Source organism: Arachis ipaensis, chromosome B4, assembly GCF_059453495.1.
Source record: "Arachis ipaensis isolate K30076 ecotype BB chromosome B4, ASM5945349v1, whole genome shotgun sequence".
Lineage (NCBI taxonomy): Eukaryota > Viridiplantae > Streptophyta > Magnoliopsida > Fabales > Fabaceae > Arachis > Arachis ipaensis.
The window spans coordinates 26,917,487-26,936,839 of NC_142439.1; the positions used below are offsets into that span (position 1 = coordinate 26,917,487).

The following is a 19,353-nucleotide window of genomic DNA, read 5'->3' on the forward strand; positions in this document are numbered from 1 at the left end:
AATAGCACTCTTTCCTGCAACTCGTTGGGAGACGACCTGGGACTCATACTTCCAGTATTTTTATTTCTAAAATTTGTGACAACCCCTTTTTAAATTGGTGAGGTAGACTTTAGCTAGTTGAGAGCTATACTTGCAATGCATCTCTCTTATTAAGACTCTCTTAATTGGTTTGACTTCTGCCACGTATCAGACGACAACACCGTCTTTCGGTGGCAGAGAGCCCAACAAGCTTGCAGAAATGAGATGCAGAGGTGAAGCTGGGTCAGCCGCCTTTTCTGACCTCCTGCAGCAACGTCAGTGAATAATGGCTCCACCAGTGGCGTATGGTTCGACGACAAACGGCCCACACTGATGGCGGCAGCAGTGGCAAGAGAAACAGCCACCGATGCATCTTTTGACTCCTCATTCGTCTCTTTCTGGGATATTTCCATTACGACAGCCATGCTACCCGCGGTAGTAGCGCTACCCATGACGAGCCCTAGCAGCGACAGCGGCGGACTGGTGGCGGTGGAAGCACGATGGCGACGAGGCATCATCTCTCTCTCGCGTTGCTCTGTCTCTTGGTGTGGATTTTGAATACCACAAACAAACCAGCAAGTACACCGGGTCATACCAAATAATAACTCAGGTGAGTGAGTGTCCATCCCACGAGGATTAACAGATTAAACAACAGTAGTTGAGTGATTAGGCTAGTCAGACAAGCTAAATTGAGTGGTTTGGATTCGAATATCATAAAACAATAATCAAAGAATGCAAGAAAGCAAATAGTGAATGGGTTGTGAAATTAATATGAGAAAACAGTTAAGGCTTTGGAAGTGTTGAACTTTCCGGATTAACAATTCTTTTCACTTATTTTAATCATGCAAAGATTCAATTCATGGCAAACCTTAAGTGATTAGACCCTAATTTCTTAGTAATTTAATCTCTTCTAATCCAACCAACCGCCAATTCACGATGAGTTGACGCGATCTCCTTCTCTCTTCGCGGTTCTTCTCCCGCAGCCCTGTCTTCCTGACGACACAGAGACACGATGGCGGTAGCAAACCCAACAGCGCCAGCGCGGCTCATGAATGGATCGGGGCTCCTCATGCACGGTAGCTTCTCGGGACGATGGCAGCGGTGCAGAGCTGGGCGTGACGATGGCGCGGTGGCGGCGCGCTCCCTCCTTCCTCCTCCCATCTTCTCCGTTCTCCCTCAGTCTGATTCTCGCTCCCTTTCCCTCATGTGTGTGTGTCTGAAGTTGAGAAGAGAAGGGAGATGTTGGTGGCGGCACATTTTGGAAAACTAGGGTTAAAGTTGGGTATTTGGGGATTGGGGTTTTAGTAAAAAATTAGGTATAAGGGTATTTTGGTAATTTTAATAAAATTAAGGGGTAATAGAGTAATTGAGAACTAATTTTGAATCCAATAATAATATCTATAAAATTATCATTTAATTCTCAATTTACAATTTATTTTTAACTCAAACTCTAATTCAATAATTGGAGATAATCAAATTAATTTCCTTTAAATTATAAAATAGATCTAAAAATCTAATTATTCAAATTAAAGCATATAAAATACTCATTATTTTTAAATTACTAAAATTTTAAATCATAAATAAGAAAATATCCAATTGGTATAAAGATCTCAGAAAATATATTCTTGAATAAATAAAATAAATCATAAATAATTTTATTATCTAATTTCCAAAAATTCGGGGTCTTACAACAGGCTTTGTCATAGACCAACTGATATGAGAACATGCCAATAGGAGTCTTGAAGGCTGTCCGGTATACCCAGAGAGCATCATCAAGCTTCCTAGCTCAGTCCTTCCTTGAAGCAGTAACGGTCTTTTTCAGAATTCTCTTAAGTTCTCTATTAGAGACCTCAACCTACCCACTTATTTGAGGATGATAGGGGGTAGCTACCTTGTGATAGACTCCATATTTTTAAAGGAGAGAGTCTAGCTATTTGTTGCAGAAGTGGCTGTCTCCATCACTGATTAGTGTCCTTGGGACACCAAACCGACTGAAAGTATATCTCTGAAGAAAGTTCAGCACCACTTTGGGATCATCAGTGGATAAAGCCACTACTTTCACCCACTTGGACATATAATCAACTGCCACTAGAATGTAGTTGTTTGAGTATAAGGGCGGAAAAGGTCCTATGAAGTTAATACCCCACACATTAAATAACTCAATCTCCAATATTCCCTGCTATGGAATCTCATTGTTGTTGGAAAGATTTCCAACTCTCTGGCACTTGTCACAGTTCCTCACAAAATTTCGAGCAGCTATCCATTCTTCCTCCTCCATGCGGCCATGACTGAGAGAATGAGAGCTTGAGAAAGCCAGAGAGCCAGAGAGCGTCATCCACCATCAAGGAAGCCTTCACTGTCGCTCGAAGCCATCGTAAGTCATCCATTCATCTCTGTCGCAGACTCACAGGCGTAGCAAAGAGCAGCGCCGTCGTGTAGCCAGAAGCCCAGAAGCATCATCCAGTTCGCGCGCTCTACCGTCGCTTGAAGCCGTCGTCTAGTCATAAGTCATGTCAACAAACCCTAAGCGGAGCAGCAATCCAGTCGCCGAGCAGCACTCTGGTCGCCGAGCAACACTCTAGTCGCCGAGCCCCCTCCTGCAAAAAACAACCGAACAATGTCTTCTTCGGAGGTTAGAATTTGTCCTTGGTTATAATTTTTTTTTTTTACTGTAATTAATGTATATATTGTAAACAAACTCACCAATAAAACACGGAGAAGAATCCTTTCTGAACAATTTTCGCGTCCTAACCTGGGGATGTTAAAATATATTATCGCCTTAAAAAAAATCTCTAATTCCGAATGGTGAAAATAAGCTTAATTAAGACCCACATTTCCATTCACTTGTTATTTGCTGAATTGAATAATTGTTTTGTGTATAAAGATCGGAAATCCATGTCTAAGTAATCTCAAAATCCTAGTCTGCAGTGTTTTTTCAACACTATATATAACTTTAGTGGGATTTTTAGTGATATTTGTACTTGATTTAACCTGAATTATGCTGCCCTTTAATTGTACTAGTTAATTGTTTGATATTTGTACTAGTTAATTGTACTAGTTAATTGTTTGATTTAACCCGAATTATGCTGCCCTTTAGTGGGATTTTTACTTGATATTTGTACTAGTTAATTGTTTGATTATTATTATTATTATTATTTATACTCAGAACACATGATCATGGTTTAAGATGTCCCACCAATCTTCAATATGAAAAAAGTATCCAATTTCAATCAAAAGATCAGTTTTCTATAAGTCCTTTATTGTTCAATATATATAATCATGTAAGTGTAGCTGTTTGAATCCAGAATATACATTTAAAGGTCTTGGCTTGCTACTTGCTAATCTTGTTGGATGAGTTTTGAATATTATGTAATTAATCTTGGTGTCTTTTTGAATATATATGTGTAGCTGTCTCTGATTGTTTATGGTCATTTAAATTCTATTGATTGGCATTAAAATGAATTAATTATGGTTTTGTTTATGAGCTGCTTTGGTTCTGCTTATGAACTGTTTAAAAATGAATTGTAAACCTAAATTCTGCTTTGGTTCTTCTTATCGTTTACTTGCTTACTCTCTGTGTGCTAAATTGATAGATTGATAGTTAGATAAATATATTGTAGATGAATAATGAATTGTAATTAACTAATAACTATGAACCTGAGGGATTTGGATACTTTTTTCTGTCTAAGTATCTTCGTAATTTAATTTTTGGTGTTCTTTTTTCTATAAGTTATGGATTTGGGATATTTTAGTTAGCCACAAATTTATCTTTTATGCTTCAACCACTGCATTATAATTAATAATTCTCTACTCTGCACATAATTCTCTCTTTCACACACACACTATTTTAATTTATAAATTTTAACTATTACTCTCAAAGCTACACATATAAGCTTTAAATATTGAAAACAATATTTTTGAACAAGTTTTAATGTTGAATTTGTTGCTGAAAACAATACTTTTAGTGATGTTGATGAGTTTGAATGCTGATTTTTTCAATAAAATTGCTGTATTTTTTTATAAGTCATTGTTATGTTTATATATATGCAACCAACAAACAATGAACAACCCAATGAACCGACGCCTGAAGTTGGAGGTGAAAATGTTGAGTCTGTGGTACGTACTTCAACGGAGAGTGGCATTCTTACCAAAATACTTTTGATATATTGAATTGGTGGAAGGTAGATTCTAGCAAGTATCCTATCTTATCCCAAATAGATAGAGATGTCTTAGCAATGCCGGTCTCGACTATTGCTTCAGAATAAGCTTTTAGCACTGGTGGAAGAGTGCTTAACAACTATAGGAGTTCTTTAACTCCAAAGATAGTTGAAGCATTGATTTGCACACAAAATTTGTTTCGAGCTTCTCCAATGACAACCGATTTTGAGGAGCTTATTAAGGAGTTTAAGAAACTTGAATTAGGTATGCAAAAAGAAATTTGAAGTTCCTTTGATGGTTTATGTTTATAATTTATAATCTATATTATGTTTATGTTTATTTTTATAATCTATATTGATTTTTTTGTTTATTTTTTGTAGAAATTGCACCAATCGGAGAAGATGATGATGAGTCTAGTGTGGATTCAAATTAAGCATGGTGGCTGTTTGGTTTTTATTTAGTTTAAAGTGACTATTTCGGTTTTTAGTATGTTTTAAAGTGTGTTTGTTTTTGTTATTTTGCTAGACATTTTTAATTGTCTTTGTTTTATGTTTAATTAAGTTGAATTTGTATTGAATTTGGATGTGATATACTCTTGTTATTTTAGTTTATTGACAGTTTTAAACTTCATTTTATGGTAATTTAAATTATGATTATTAGGTGTAAAAAAACCGAAAAAACTGACCGAACCAAACCACTGTTGGTTCGGTTCGGTTCGGTTTGGTTGTTCAGAAAGGAGCCAAACGAATGGTTGCTATCATTGTAGAACCGATCAGGTCGGTTTGGTTGGTTTTCGGTCAAAACTGAACCAAACCGAACCGATTACACCCCTACTCATTGCCGCCATTTTCTACAATGGCAAGATCCACCACCGGTCGCCATCCTCCACCGAGCTCCTCGATGGCCATACTGTCACCTCGCCATCGTCCTCCTCCGTGGAGCTGCCAGAACTCAGATTCAGAAGAATGCTGTTGTGGTTGCCGCCCGAGTCGTCCTCTGACAAGATTTACCAGCTCCGCAGAGTGCTGATGATGGTGGCGGTTCCTTTGGTACTCGTCACGATTGTGCTTTACGTGTTGCCTTCCATATCCTCCAACGAGTCCATCGAAGACTGCACCTTCATGTACCGCAAGATTTTGCCCCATAACAGAGCCTCTAGCTTCTACGCCATCATCTTCGATGTTGGCAACTCTGGTAGCCACATTCACGTTTTCCACTTCGATCGAAATCTCGACCTTATTCACATTGGCAAAGATCTCGAGCAATTCGTTCAAGTTGGTGATATCCTACCAATTTGCATTTTGCTTCACTAGTTCATAGTAAGATTTACATTGTATAAGCAATTTACACTCATTATTTTTTAGAATACAGTTCAAAACCCTTTTTTCATTGGAGATTGATGAGATTGTAAGAAATTTAAGTAAGATAAAATTGCCACAAAGAAATCAATCAACTTATTCGATGCTATAGAAATAGCAGTTAACACTCAGATTCTAATAGTATCCATCCTGTTAAAATGAATTTAATTTGAATACTTTAACCGCTCTTGATTGTTCTTGATTTAGGTTTTCATCTTCAATTTCTTCGATTATGAGATTTTTGAATACTTTGTGATTTTTGCGTCTTTCTTTTGTGTGTGTCATGTGTGTGCAGCGGCTATAATTCTCGTGGTTCAGAAATAACACTAGTTTTTGGTGACTCTGCCTCTGTATAATGCAACTATTATAGAGTAATGGAGGTAACTAAATTAATGCTCCTTCTTTTCCATGATAGATTTTTCACTAAAATTTGGAATATTATCATTGTTAGTTCAAGAATGTGGTGGTTTATCAGACAAAATCATCGAGTAGAGCTAATAAGTAGAATGAACCTGCCTATGGTTTATTATGTGATGGCATTGTTGGAAGGTAGATAAGTTTGTTTATACAACATCTATTTCTTCTGGTTTAATTTTTACTTATATTCCATTGTACTAATGTACACCCTCTAATTTGACTTTTATTTGCTCAAATTAAACCAGTGAGAAATTGTCTTTATTCTCTTTCTTGTTTCTAGCCTGAAGTTGTCAAGATCTTTTCTCTGTTGATCCCCCTGAAAAAAATTCATTTCATCTTAAATAAGAGAAATTTTTCTTTGTAAAGAAAGTTTCTTTGGTGCAGGATGCTGATGTGGGAAGATGGGTTCTACCGAGAAAGGAGTGCAAGTCTGGTGGAAGACATGGATGGAAGAGGAGAGGATCCAGTAAGAAAGGCCTTTAGCAAGATGTCCATTCAGTTATATATATAATTATGGAGAAGGGTGGGTACTGGATAGGCCTTTGTTTTGTGAAAATCTCCATGCTGTGTCTGTCTCTGATTGGGTGTCAACGAATTAATCTTAATCTTAATCTTAATGTTTAGGTGGGAACAGGTTGATAGGGAAAATTGCATCTGATAAGTGCCACTTTGTTGGTAATAATACACTTAGTTGTTGTTTCTCTCTCATTTGTCCTACTGCCAAAATAATCCCATTACTTGTCTTTGCTTTGTCTAGACCAAGTGGTGTTCTGCTCCAGGCTATTAATATGCTGTCAATTTTGACGTTGGCAATGGAAATTATGATGTATCTTGCCTCTGTTCATATATTTTTTGCTGGAATGTAAGTAGTCTATGGATTTCTCCAGGTTTTTTTGGCTTTGCATTTCAGAATACTCGTTTTTTGCTGATTAGTTGATTGTGGCACCGTGTCAAAGTGGATTCTGAAAAATAGTGCAGAATCTGAAAACATGAACTGGTATGGAAACATTATATTTTGATATCTCTAGATATAGTTTTCCTGCCTAGATTGCTTTGGGATAAGTTACCAGTTTATCATTTGAGATCTTGAGCTAACTATTCATTTATTGACATTCAGGATACTTGCTAACTCAAAGTCATGTCCAAAGTGCAAGTGACCAATTGAAAAAAATCAAGGGTGCAAGCACATGACGTGTACTCCACCTTGTAAATTTGAATTTTGTTGATATGTTCTGTTTTTAGTATATTCCATTATCAATTGTCAGTTGTCATTGTTGTTGTGTGGGGGTGTGTGGTTTTTTTTTAGACAAATTATATTATATGGGGATTATAATGAATTATATTAATTCTCATCTTTTATGTGTCTTTATTTTCAAATGTTTCAAGCTGATGTGGGTGCTCACTGAGTCTTATGATATATATTATCTTAGGCTATGTCTTGGTACATGGTCAGATCATGGTGAAAGGACTGGGGTTTTTTATGCTTGCAATCGATATGAGGCAGCAAAATAAGAGGGAGTGGTAAGGGGCAAATAATGACTATTGTTTGCATATTCTTCCCCTCGATTATATTTCAAATAATATCTGCTTATGATCTAAATTTTGTTCCATGTAGTGTGATGAAACTGAAAGAAAATGAGAAATGGCAAAGAATTCATTGGAGAGGTACACACATTATTATGAGCAATGGGCCAGCAATCAATCTGTACGCACTACTTTACACTTATCAGTATTCTAGGAAAATGTTTTCTTCACATATCTAAATTCATTGATTAGTTTATATTTGGATAGTATTCTTACTATGTTATATGTTTTATGGTTAATTTTCTTTCTATGGCAGTCGAGGCAAAAAGATCTTACAGATCTACACCGGATGCAAACTGTTCATGTATGTTACATAACATTTGCTATATTTTGCATTAGCTTGTATTCTTTTGCAACTCTTTCAGAAAGAATGGTATATAAGATTGCACATGTTTCTTTTTAGTAGTACATATTGCTATTTTTGTAGTCCATTGATTATTTCAGTGTAAAGAGTCTATTTAAAATTGAAGCTCTTAAACTGCTGGTCTAGAATCTTCTTTCTTTTAAGTAGAGCTAAATATGAGGTTGTGAGGATCGTAAAATCACCAATGTAATCCTTGTATATCAGTTTCTGGATCAATGAATCATTTACTGAAAACAATCTCTGTGAACTTGTTAGAGGAATTGTTAGGGATCTTGTAGAAGAGGTAATTCTTTGAACCTTTTCTCTAGCATTTAAATAAATGTATGTGGATTATCAATATTACTGGGGATCTTTGGCTTCAGAAGTTAGCATAGCACCAAACCCTAATTATAAACCTACTAAATCATTAGGCAGAAGCTGAATAAATATGATGGAAGTATTATTTTTATATGAGATTAATATAATTCACTTTAAGGGAACAGGTTGCTAAAGTAACTGATGAACGGATTTTTGCTAGTAAAGAATTCACAATAAATTCTCGTTGCTAGTATAGTTTCTAAACAAACAAAGAATCTTTTCATACAAAAAATTTGTTTGTCACTAAAGCAAACCCAATAAAATTAAACCAAAGTATTTAAACCTCGGGTCGTCTCTCAAGGAATTACAGGGAGGTGTACTTATAATTGGTTAGGGAAAAGTATCTTTTTGGGGTTTTGAATAAGGAACAAGAAAAGTAAATTGCAATAATTAAACTAATAGCTAATAAAGCTCTTAGCAAGGTATGAGAATTAGAAGTCCTATCCTAGCTATCCTTATCAATTGTGACATCAATTGTCCATTGCTCCCACTTAGTTAACCTCTAACTATGAAGAAAAGTCAAGTGGATGAATCAATTTGATTCCTCAAGTCCTAGTCAACTCCTAAGGAAAGACTAGCTTTAGAGGGATCTAAATCAACTAGCAACTTTCAATTATCAATCAACAAGGGAGTTTGATAACTCAAGAGTCTCCAATTGCTCAACCAAAGCCAAGAATATAAAAATCTAACTTAAAATCCTACCAAGCATTTTATCAAACACTTGGAAGGCACAACATAAAAGCATAGAAAAGTAATAAGAGATAATAAAATCCAAACAACCAATTGAAAGCATCAATAACATAAATTGAAGAAAGCAATCATAAATATGAAATACCTCAAATTGCATTAAATAGAAAATCAAATCTAACATGAGAATTCATAAACTAAATTGGAGAATAAATAAATTAACAATGGAAGATAGATAAACTAAAGTAGTAGAATAATTAAAAGTAGAAGAGAAGCTAAATTGAATTAAAGTAGAAATATGAAATTGAAAATAACTAAACCTAGGGAGAGGAGAGAGCCTCTCTCTCTAAAAACTACATCTAAAATCTAAAAAATTATGTGAATGAATGTTGTGTGAATGAATGAATGATTCTCCCACTCTGCAGCCTCTAATCTGTGTTTTCTGGGCCGAAAACTGGGTCCAAAACCAGCCCAAAATCGCCCCCAGCGCTTTTTGCAATTTCTGCACGTGGCGTATGTCACGCGTATGCGTACGCGTCACTTGAGAAAAATCCTTGTCACGCGTACACGTCAGTCACGCGAATGCGTCTCTTGCCTTCTGCGCCAGTCACGTGTACGCGTCGCTGCCAGCTTCTCAAAACTTCATTTTCTTGCGTTCCTTCCACTTTTGCATGTTTCCTTTCCATCCTCTAAGCCATTCCTGCCCTATAAATCCTGAAAACACTTAACAAACATATCACGGCATCGAATGGTAATAAGAGAGGATTAAAATTAGCAAATTCAAGGCCAAAGAAGCATGTTTTCAATCATAGCACAAAATTAGGAAGGAAAATATAAAACATGTGAATTATATGAATGTGTGTGAGTTTAGTAGATAAAATCCACTCAATTAAGCACAAAATAAACCATAAAATAGTGGTTTATCAATCTCCCCACACTTAAACATTAGCATGTCCTCATGCTAAGCTCAAGGAGATAGAAAGAGTGAATGGGGAAAATTAAGACTCATGCAATGCAACCTATGTATACGAATACAACTATATGCTAAGATGTTTCTATCTACTTAGTCAAAAGTAAATAAACTCTCCAAGACAAACATAAATTAGATTCCACTAATTCAAATCACACAATAAGAGACAAGTAAACTTGTAAGAGGATAGCCCATGAAAGCAGAGAACATGGAATCAAGCATTGAACCCTCACTGGTAGTGTATATGCACTCTAATCTCTCAAGTGTCTAGGGTTGATCACTCTACTCTTCTCTAGTCATGCTTTCTAAAACTTTGTTCTTCATCTAACCAATCAACAAATATTTAGTATACCAATGCAAACATCATGAGGTCTTTTCAAGGTTGTAATGGGGCTAAGATAATGGTGAGGATATATGTATGGCCAAGTGAGTTATACTTTGAATCTTTGACTAACCTAAATTCTCACCTAACACACACACATACTCTATATAATTCTAAAATCATGCCTAGCTACCCAAAATTCACTTTTGTATATTTCACATACTCATGTATCAAATTTTCTTTAATTTTCACCACATATGCATTGATCTTTTTATTGACTTTAGCATTGGGGTGATTTTATCCCCTATTCATTTATTTCCTTTTTTTTGTTTTTTTTTTTCTGGTTTCACATGAGTAGGCACCCACATTCCCAATATTTAAATAAAGTGGAAATACAACACATTCCCATTAACCCAGGTTTCCCACAATTTCCCACACTTAATTGATACACAATCTCTATCTTAAGCTAACCAAAGATTCAATTGGGGTAATTAATTGTTTTTCCGCTTAAGGCTAGTGATGTGGTAAAATATAGAACATATGGGGATTAAAAGGCTCAAAGTGGCAAACAAAGGTAATTGAAATGGTAGGCTATTTGGGATAAGTGAGCTAATAACAAATGATGGCCTCAATCATATGTATGCATGTAAATACACTAAACAATGGACATATAAAATGGAACAAACCAAAGATTACAATCATAGGGAAGAAAACATACAAGAATAAAATATTATGGTTAAATAATGTAACCATACAATTGAGCTCAAAATCTCGCAGTTTGTGTGTTCTTAGCTATAAACCATATTCCAAATTACAATCTTCAAATAAGTTTAACAAAAAAATTTTAATTTAAATTAGTGAAATGCTATAAAAAGGTTCTTGAAAAAGAACTTATTACTCCAACCAAGTAGTGGTAGAAGAACATGCACAAAATCAAACAAACATGCAATCAAACATGCAAATGCAACAACTAATTTAACAAGAAAAATTAAACATTGGTGTTGAAATAAGAAATAACTAACCCACGGAAGTCGGTATCGACCTCCCCACACTTAAAGATTGCACCGTCCTCGGTGCATGCTGAGATGTGCAAGTGGGCGGGCTGCTACAACTGATGCTTTTCTCCAAAGAATGTGCAAATGGACTTGTCTGTCACCCCATATAGAAGTTCTTCCTTTTCCTTCTTAGTGGCCACCCTGAAAGAAGAGAAAAGGGAAGAAAAGTAACCCAAAAACAAAGATAGAAAACAAATAAAATATGGTTAGGTTAATGCCAAATAATGAAGGTCTCAATTACATGGTAGCTACAACATGCAAGTGAGAAAACAGTAGAAGCAAATGGCATATCAATAGTGCAAAAATTGCAACAATGGGGAAGAGATAGTAGGTAATGAAAGACAATATAAATTCATGTCAATACAAAAAGGGACACAGGTATCATAAAAGATTGGCATTGACAGATAAATAATATCATCCAACAATATAAAACAAGTCACTAAGTACCAAAATAATACCAGAAAAGATACAATAGTTGACTAAGAACATTTAACACCAACGGAGAAAATAAGAAACGTAGAAAAGAAAATAAAAATAAGAACAAAATTAAAATGTAATGAAAGAAAGTATGCAAATGCAATATGTAAAAGCGAATGAAAGAGAATAAGGATGGAAGTTAAAGAATTGAAAAAGAAGAAAGTAAGAAAGGAGGAAGAACGGATAAGAAAGGAGAGAAGAAAGGAGAGGAAAATGAAAAATAGGACGCAACGCGTGCGCGTGAAAACGGAATTATCCATGCCACGCGTAAGCGTCGCTCACGCGTACGCGTGGGTGGCCGAAAAAGAATATTGACGCGCGAGCGTCTGTCACGCGTACGCGTGACTACTCGCACGCTTCCAGCACAGTGGCCGCACAACTTTCTGTCCAATTCACCAATAACGCCGATTTTTCATTCCACGCGTACACGTCGCTGATGCTTACGCGTGGATTGGCAAAAACCCAGGGGACGTGTACGCGTGACTGGCTGTGCGCCTAGCACACCTCCCACTTGGCTCTCGCGAAACTCTCGGGTCATCTGCACATACACATACAACGCGTGCGCGTCGTGGACGCGTGCATGTCATGGACGCTTGCGCGTCGATTTCCCTTTTTTATGCAGAATGCGGGTAATGATGCAGAAATTATGAATGAACACTGATAAAAATAAAATAAAATAAAACTAAGAATAAAAATAGAATATTATACCATGGTGGGTTGTCTCCCACCTAGCACTTTTAGTTAAAATCCTTAAGTTGGACATTTGGTGAGCTCCTTGTCATGGTGGCTTATGCTTGAACTCTTCCTTGAATCCCCACCAATGTTTGTAATTCCAATATCCTCCGGGATCCCACACTAGTTGCATAAAGCCTTCAAGCAAGTTAAAGCAAGTGACAAGACCCCAAGAGTGTTGATTGCTAAAATGAATTCCGGGGTCCCAAACCTTGCTTTTGCACCTGTCTTCTTGTTGATCATCATTTTTCCACTTGGGTGGTAAGCAATCGGAATTCTCACTGAGACATCCAAACAACTTCCTAGACCCATTCAATCGAGGTCTACACCAGTCCTTGCACTTCAACTTTGAGCATGCAACCGTATTGAACCTTGCCTGACAACTCCAACCACTACCCATCTCCCTCTTACTCTTAAAGCCACAAAGAGCTCTAAGTTGACCATCCGTCTCAAGTAACCCATATTCAAGTTGGAAAATAAAGTTTAAGGGATTCTTACCCACTTGAATGTTGGATTGGATGGTAATGGCTTTGGGAGAGGTGTTTCTAATGATCTTGCAAGCTCTGCTCCCTTATGCTTTTCCTTGACAACTTCCACCCCTTTGCGAGATTCTTCAATTTCAACCTCTTCCACTTGGTAGCTTTCTTTCAATTTAATCTCTACTTCATTGCTTACCAAGGGCATGGGAGGTTGTGCCCCTTCTTCTTTAATCTCCATGTCAAGTTTAGTGGGAGAGGATTCAATTGTAGATAAGAATTCACCAATGATTGAATCCATCTCTTGATCATCCCCTTCAAAGTCTTCAACCATGATATGTCTTGGAGGTTGTACACCCTCCTCAACATCAATTTCAAACGTCTTGGAAGGAGGCTCTATGACTTGAGTTTCCCATGGAGGTTCCGCATCTCCTAAGTCTTCAACCACTTCCTCTTCTTTTATAATTTCGGCTTTCTCTACTTGCTTTAATACAAAATCAAACTCCTCATTGATGTCTTCCCTCACCAATTCTTCAACTACTCCTTCATCTTCAAGGGTCTCTACTTCCACATTTTGGGTCTCCTCGTGCTTCTTAAGAAGTATGGGTGCGTGAACCCGATCCATTAAGTTCCTAAGCCGATCCCTTCTCTCTTGTTCCGTGTCAATAGCATAATTGTGATCATGTTGCTCTTGGATTGATGCATCCATACGGGATATAAGAGTCTGGAGAGTAGAGGTGAGACTAGTGAGAGTAGAGGCAAGTGTGGTTTGAAGCTTTATTTGCCCTTGGTGAATAACACTAAGGGTGTTGCCATCCAGTGGAGGTTGGGATGGATAGGAGGGTTCATCATTTTGGAGAAAGGGTTCATAGTAGGAAGGTGGTTCTTCTTGGTAAGGGCATGAAGATGGTGAATATGGCGGTGGTGGTTCATATGGTGGTTGGTATGATGGATAAGGGTTAGGGTCATATGGAGGTGAATGGTGGAAAGGGGCTTGTGAGTATGGTGGTTCAAAGCTATGTTGAGGAGGGGGTTCATAGGCATATGGTGAGGCTTGTTGGTAACTACAAGGGGGTCCACCATATCCATCGTCTTGGTACGCACCTTGGAATGGCTCTTGCTCCTAGTAAGTTAGAAGAGGGTTGATCAAATCCTTGTGGCTCCTCCCATCTTTGATTGTTCCAACCTTGATGCATGTTCTCATTATAGCTTCCATTCCTTACAACATAATTTGAACCAAACTCATAGCCAAAGAGGTGAGAATTCATAGTAACAAAAGAAAGTAAAAACAGAAACTAATAAGAAACTAATGAGAATAAACTCCTAAAACTGGAAACAACTGGTGCGGAATTTATGGTCCACAAACTAACCGACAAGTGCACCGGGTCGTACCAAGTAATACCTCAGGTGAGTGAGGGTCGATCCCACGAGGATTGAAAGACTAAGCAACAATGGTTGATTAATATGCTTAGTTAGACAAGCAGAAAATAGTGTTTTGGTGTTCAAAAGACATTAAACAATATAAAGAATATTAAAAGAGCAAGTAAATAAGTTGGGAATAAAGTATGGAGAAGGCAGTTAAGGTTTCAGAGTTATCTATTTTCTGGATTAACTTTTCTTATTAATTTATTTTAATCATGCAAGATTTAATTCTTGGCAAACTATATGTGACTAGACCCTAATTCCTTAGACCTTTCTAGTCTCCTCTAAAATTCATCAACAGCCAATTTCTTGGTCAATTAATTCCAATTAGGGGGTGAAGTTCAATTCTAGTTATATGCCACAGAAATCCTAATTACCCAAATATAAGAGGATTATATGTCACGTATCCTGTTAAATCCAAATAATTAAAATTTAGGAGAAATTGTTTTCAAGCTATTGTTCAAGTAAAGAGCTTTTCCAAGTTATACAAGAACACAATTAGAAAGAGGGTCATACTTCCGTTCCACCCAAATTCATAGAATAAAGAATGAAAACAATTCTTGAATTATAAATCAAAACATGAATTAAAATAAAAAAAACAATAAAATCAATCCATATAATAGACAGAGCTCCTAACCTTAACAGTGGAGGTTTAGTTGCTCATGGCGAAGGAAAAATAAGGATTCTGATAAAATGTATTTTGGTAGTTTGGAATGGAATAATGTTGTTCTGGAACCCCCTATTGGAATTTCTTTTTATATCTAATTGATGAGCGGATAATTTATACGCTTTTTGGCATTGTTTTTACATAGTTTTCAATATGATTTAGTTAGTTTTTAGTATATTTTTATTAGTTTTTAAATAAAAATCACAATTCTGGACTTTACTATGAGTTTGTGTGTTTTTTTGTGATTTCAGGTATTTTCTGGCTGAAATTGACGGACTTGAGCAAAAATCAGATTCAGAGGTTGAAGAAAGACTGCAGATGCTGTTGAATTCTGACCTTCCTGCACTCAAAGTGAAATTTCTGGAGCTAAAGATCTCCAAATGGCGCGCTCTTAATTGCGTTCGAAAGTAGACATCCAGAGCTTTCCAGAAATATATAATAGTTCATACTTTGCCCGAGTTTAGACGACGTAAACTGGCGTTGAACGCCAGTTCCATGCTGCATTCTGGAGTCAAACGCCAGAAACAGGTTGCAAAGTGGAGTTAAACGCCAGAAACAGGTTACAAACTGGCGTTCAACTCCAAGAAAGACCTCTACATGTATAAAGCTCAATGCTCAGCCTAAGCACACACCAAGTGGGCCCCGGAAGTGGATTTCTGCATCATTTACTCATTTCTGTAAATCCTAGTAACTAGTTTAGTATAAATCGGACTTTTTACTATCTTTGTAAGGGATCTTTGATTAGTTTTTATGCTATCTTAGACTTTCATGGAGGCTAGCCATTCGGCCATGCCTGGACCATTATCACTTATGTATTTTTAAACGGTAGAGTTTCTACACACCATAGATTAAGGTGTGGAGCTCTGCTGTTCCTCATGAATTAATACAAAGTACTACTGTTTTTCTATTCAATTCAAGCTTATTCCTATTCTAAGATAACCATTCGCACCCAAGAACATGATGAATGTGATGATTATGTGACGCTCATCATCATTCTCACTTATGAACGCGTGCCTGACAAACACTTCCATTCTACATGCAAACAAGCTAGAATGAATATCTCTTAGATATCTAATACAGAGGACCGAGTCCGAGATATTAGAATCTTCGTGGTATAAGTTAGAACCCATGGATGGCCATTCTTGAGATCCGGAAAGTCTAAACCTTGTCTGTGGTATTCCGAGTAGGATCTGGGAAGGGATGGCTGTGACGAGCTTCAAACTCGTGAGTGCTGGGCGTAGTGACAGACGCAAAAGGATAGTAAATCCTATTCCAGTATGATCGAGAACCGACAGATGATTAGCCATGCAGTGACAGCGCATTGGACCATTTTCACAGAGAGGATGGGATGTAGCCATTGACAACGGTGATGCCCTACATAAAGCTTGCCATGGAAAGGAGTAGGAATGATTGGATGAAGACAGCAGGAAAGCTGAGGTTCAGAGGAACAAAAGCATCTCTATACGCTTATCTGAAATTCTCACCAATGAATTACATAAGTATCTCTATCCTAATCTATGTTTTATTTATCTTTTAATTATTAAAACTCTATATCCATTTGAATCCGCCTGACTGAGATTTACAAGGTGACCATAGCTTGCTTCAAGCCGACAATCTCCGTGGGATCGACCCTTACTCACGTAAGGTTTATTACTTGGACGACCCAGTGCATTTGCTGGTCAGTTGTGCAAAGTTGTGACAAAGAATTAAGATTATGAACGTACGTATAAAGTTTTCAGCACCGTTACCAAGGAATGGAACCGTCACAATTTCTGCACACCAAGTTTTTGGCGCCGTTGCCGGGGATTGTTCGAGTTTGAACAACTGACGGTTCATCTTGTTGCTCGGATTAGGTAATTTTATTTTAATTTTAAGCTTTTTATTTCTTATTTTCGAAAAATACAAAAAAAAAATTTCTTCTTTTTTCGTTTTTCCCAATTAAATTTCGAAAAAAAAATCAAAAGAAAGTTTAATAAAATAATAAAACCAAAAATATTTTGTGTTTCTTGTTTGAGTCTAGAGTCAAGTTTTAAGTTTGGTGTAAACTGCATCTTTTTAATTTTCTAAAAATTATTTTCGAAAATTTTATGTATTGCATTCTTCATGATCTTCAAGTTGTTCTTGGCCAGTCTTCTTGTTTGATCTTCATATTTTCTTGTTTTGTGTCTTTTCTTGTTTTCATATGCATTTTCAATTTGTTAATGTCTAAAGAATAAAAATTTTTAAGTTTGGTGTCTTGCATGTTTTCTTTTCTTGAAAATTTTTCAAAAATAAGTTCTTGGTGTTTATCTTGACATTCAAAGTGTTCTTGGTGTTCATCTTGACATTCATAGTGTTCTTGCATGCATCACATGTTTTGATCCAAAATTTTCATGCATTGAGTCTTTGGGTTGTTTTTCTCTTTCTTCATTGAAAATTCAAAAATCAAAAAAATATCTTTCTCTTATTTCACTCATAATTTTCAAAAATTTGATTTGATTTAGTCAAAAATTTTTAAAATTTAGTTATTTCTTATGACTCAAATCAAATTTTCAATTTAAAAATCTTATCTTTTTCAAATCTTTTTCAAAAATAAAATCTTTTTCATTTTTCTTTCATAATTTTCGAAAATTCCAAAATGATTTTCAAAATTTTTTTTCTTATTTTGTTTCATAATTTCAAATCTTTACTAACAATTAATGTGATTGATTCAAAAAATATTAAGTTTGTTACTTGCCTACTAAGAAAGGTTCAATCTTTAAACTCTAGAGTCATATCTTTTTAGTTTCTTATTAGTCAAGTAATCAACTTTAATTTTCAAAATCAAATCTTTTTAAATTTCTTTTTCAAATCTTTTTCAAATTAAGTTTCAATCACATCTTTTTCAAAATCAATTTCAAAATCTTTTCTAACTTCCTTTCTAACTTCTTACCTTTTTAAAATTGATTTTCAAATTTTTTTTATCAATCCTATCTTTTTGTTTCAATCATATCTTTTTCAAAACTACCTAACTAATTCTCTCTCTCTAATTTTTGAAAATCCCTTCTCCCCTTTTCAAATTTCTTTTTTTTATTAACTAATTATTTTAATTTTTAATTTAATTTCAATTTTAATTTTCAAAATTTAACTTTAAATTTTATTTTTAATTTAATTAATTTTCGAAATTCCCTCTCTCTCATCTCCTTCTAATTATTTATTTATTTACTAACACTTCTCTTCATCTCAAAATTCGAACCCTCTCTTCCTCTTGGTGTTCGAATTTCTTTTCTTCTATTCCTCTATTCTTATACTCACATACAGGAATCTCTATACTGTGACATAGAGAATTCCATATTTTCTTTTCTGTTTTTTTCTTTTTCATATGAGCAGGAACAAGGATAAGAACATTCTTGTTGAAGCTGATCCTGAACATGAAAGGACTCTGAAGAGGAAGCTAAGGGAAGCCAAAGCACAACTCTCTGGAGAAAATCTGACAGAAATTTTCGAAAAAGAAGAAAACATGGCCGAAAATAATAACAATGCAAGGAAGATGCTTGATGACTTTACTGCACCAAATTCCAATTTACATGGAAGAAGCATCTCAATCTCTGCCACTGGAGCAAACAATTTTGAGCTTAAACCTCAATTAGTTTCTCTGATGCAACAGAACTGCAAGTTTCATGGACTTTCATCCGAAGATTCTTTTCAGTTCTTAACTGAATTCTTGCAGATCTGTGATACTGTTAAGACCAATGGGGTTGATCCCGAGGTCTATAGGCTTATGCTTTTCCCGTTTGCTGTAAGAGACAGAGCTAGAGTATGGTTGGACTCTCAACCTAAAGATAGCCTGAACTCTTGGGATAAGCTGGTCACGGCTTTCTTAGCCAAGTTCTTTCCTCCTCAAAAGCTTAGCAAGCTTAGAGTGGATGTTCAAACCTTCAGACAGAAAGAAGGTGAATCCCTCTATGAAGCTTGGGAGAGATACAAGGAACTGACCAAAAAGTGCCCTTCTGACATGCTTTCAGAATGGACCATCCTGGATATATTCTATGATGGTCTGTCTGAGTTATCAAAGATGTCACTGGACCATTCTGCAGGTGGATCCATTCACCTAAAGAAAATGCCTGCAGAAGCTCAAGAACTCATTGACATGGTTGCAAATAACCAGTTCATGTACACTTCTGAAAGGAATCCTGTGAATAATGGGACGCCTATGAGGAAGGGAGTTCTTGAAATTGATACTCTGAATGCCATATTGGCTCAGAATAAAATATTGACTCAGCAAGTCAATATAATTTCTCAGAGTTTGAATGGACTGAAGGAATCATCCA

The 19,353-nt window shown here is 36.1% G+C and overlaps 1 non-coding gene across 1 annotated transcript; it reads right to left on the reverse strand.

The window, feature by feature from the left end:
* Window positions 1-18,935: 18,935 nt before the first annotated feature.
* Window positions 18,936-19,043, reverse strand: LOC148566999 (small nucleolar RNA R71). The gene has a single exon (XR_015881834.1). It is a non-coding gene; the product is annotated as a small nucleolar RNA R71 (small nucleolar RNA).
* Window positions 19,044-19,353: the final 310 nt, after the last annotated feature.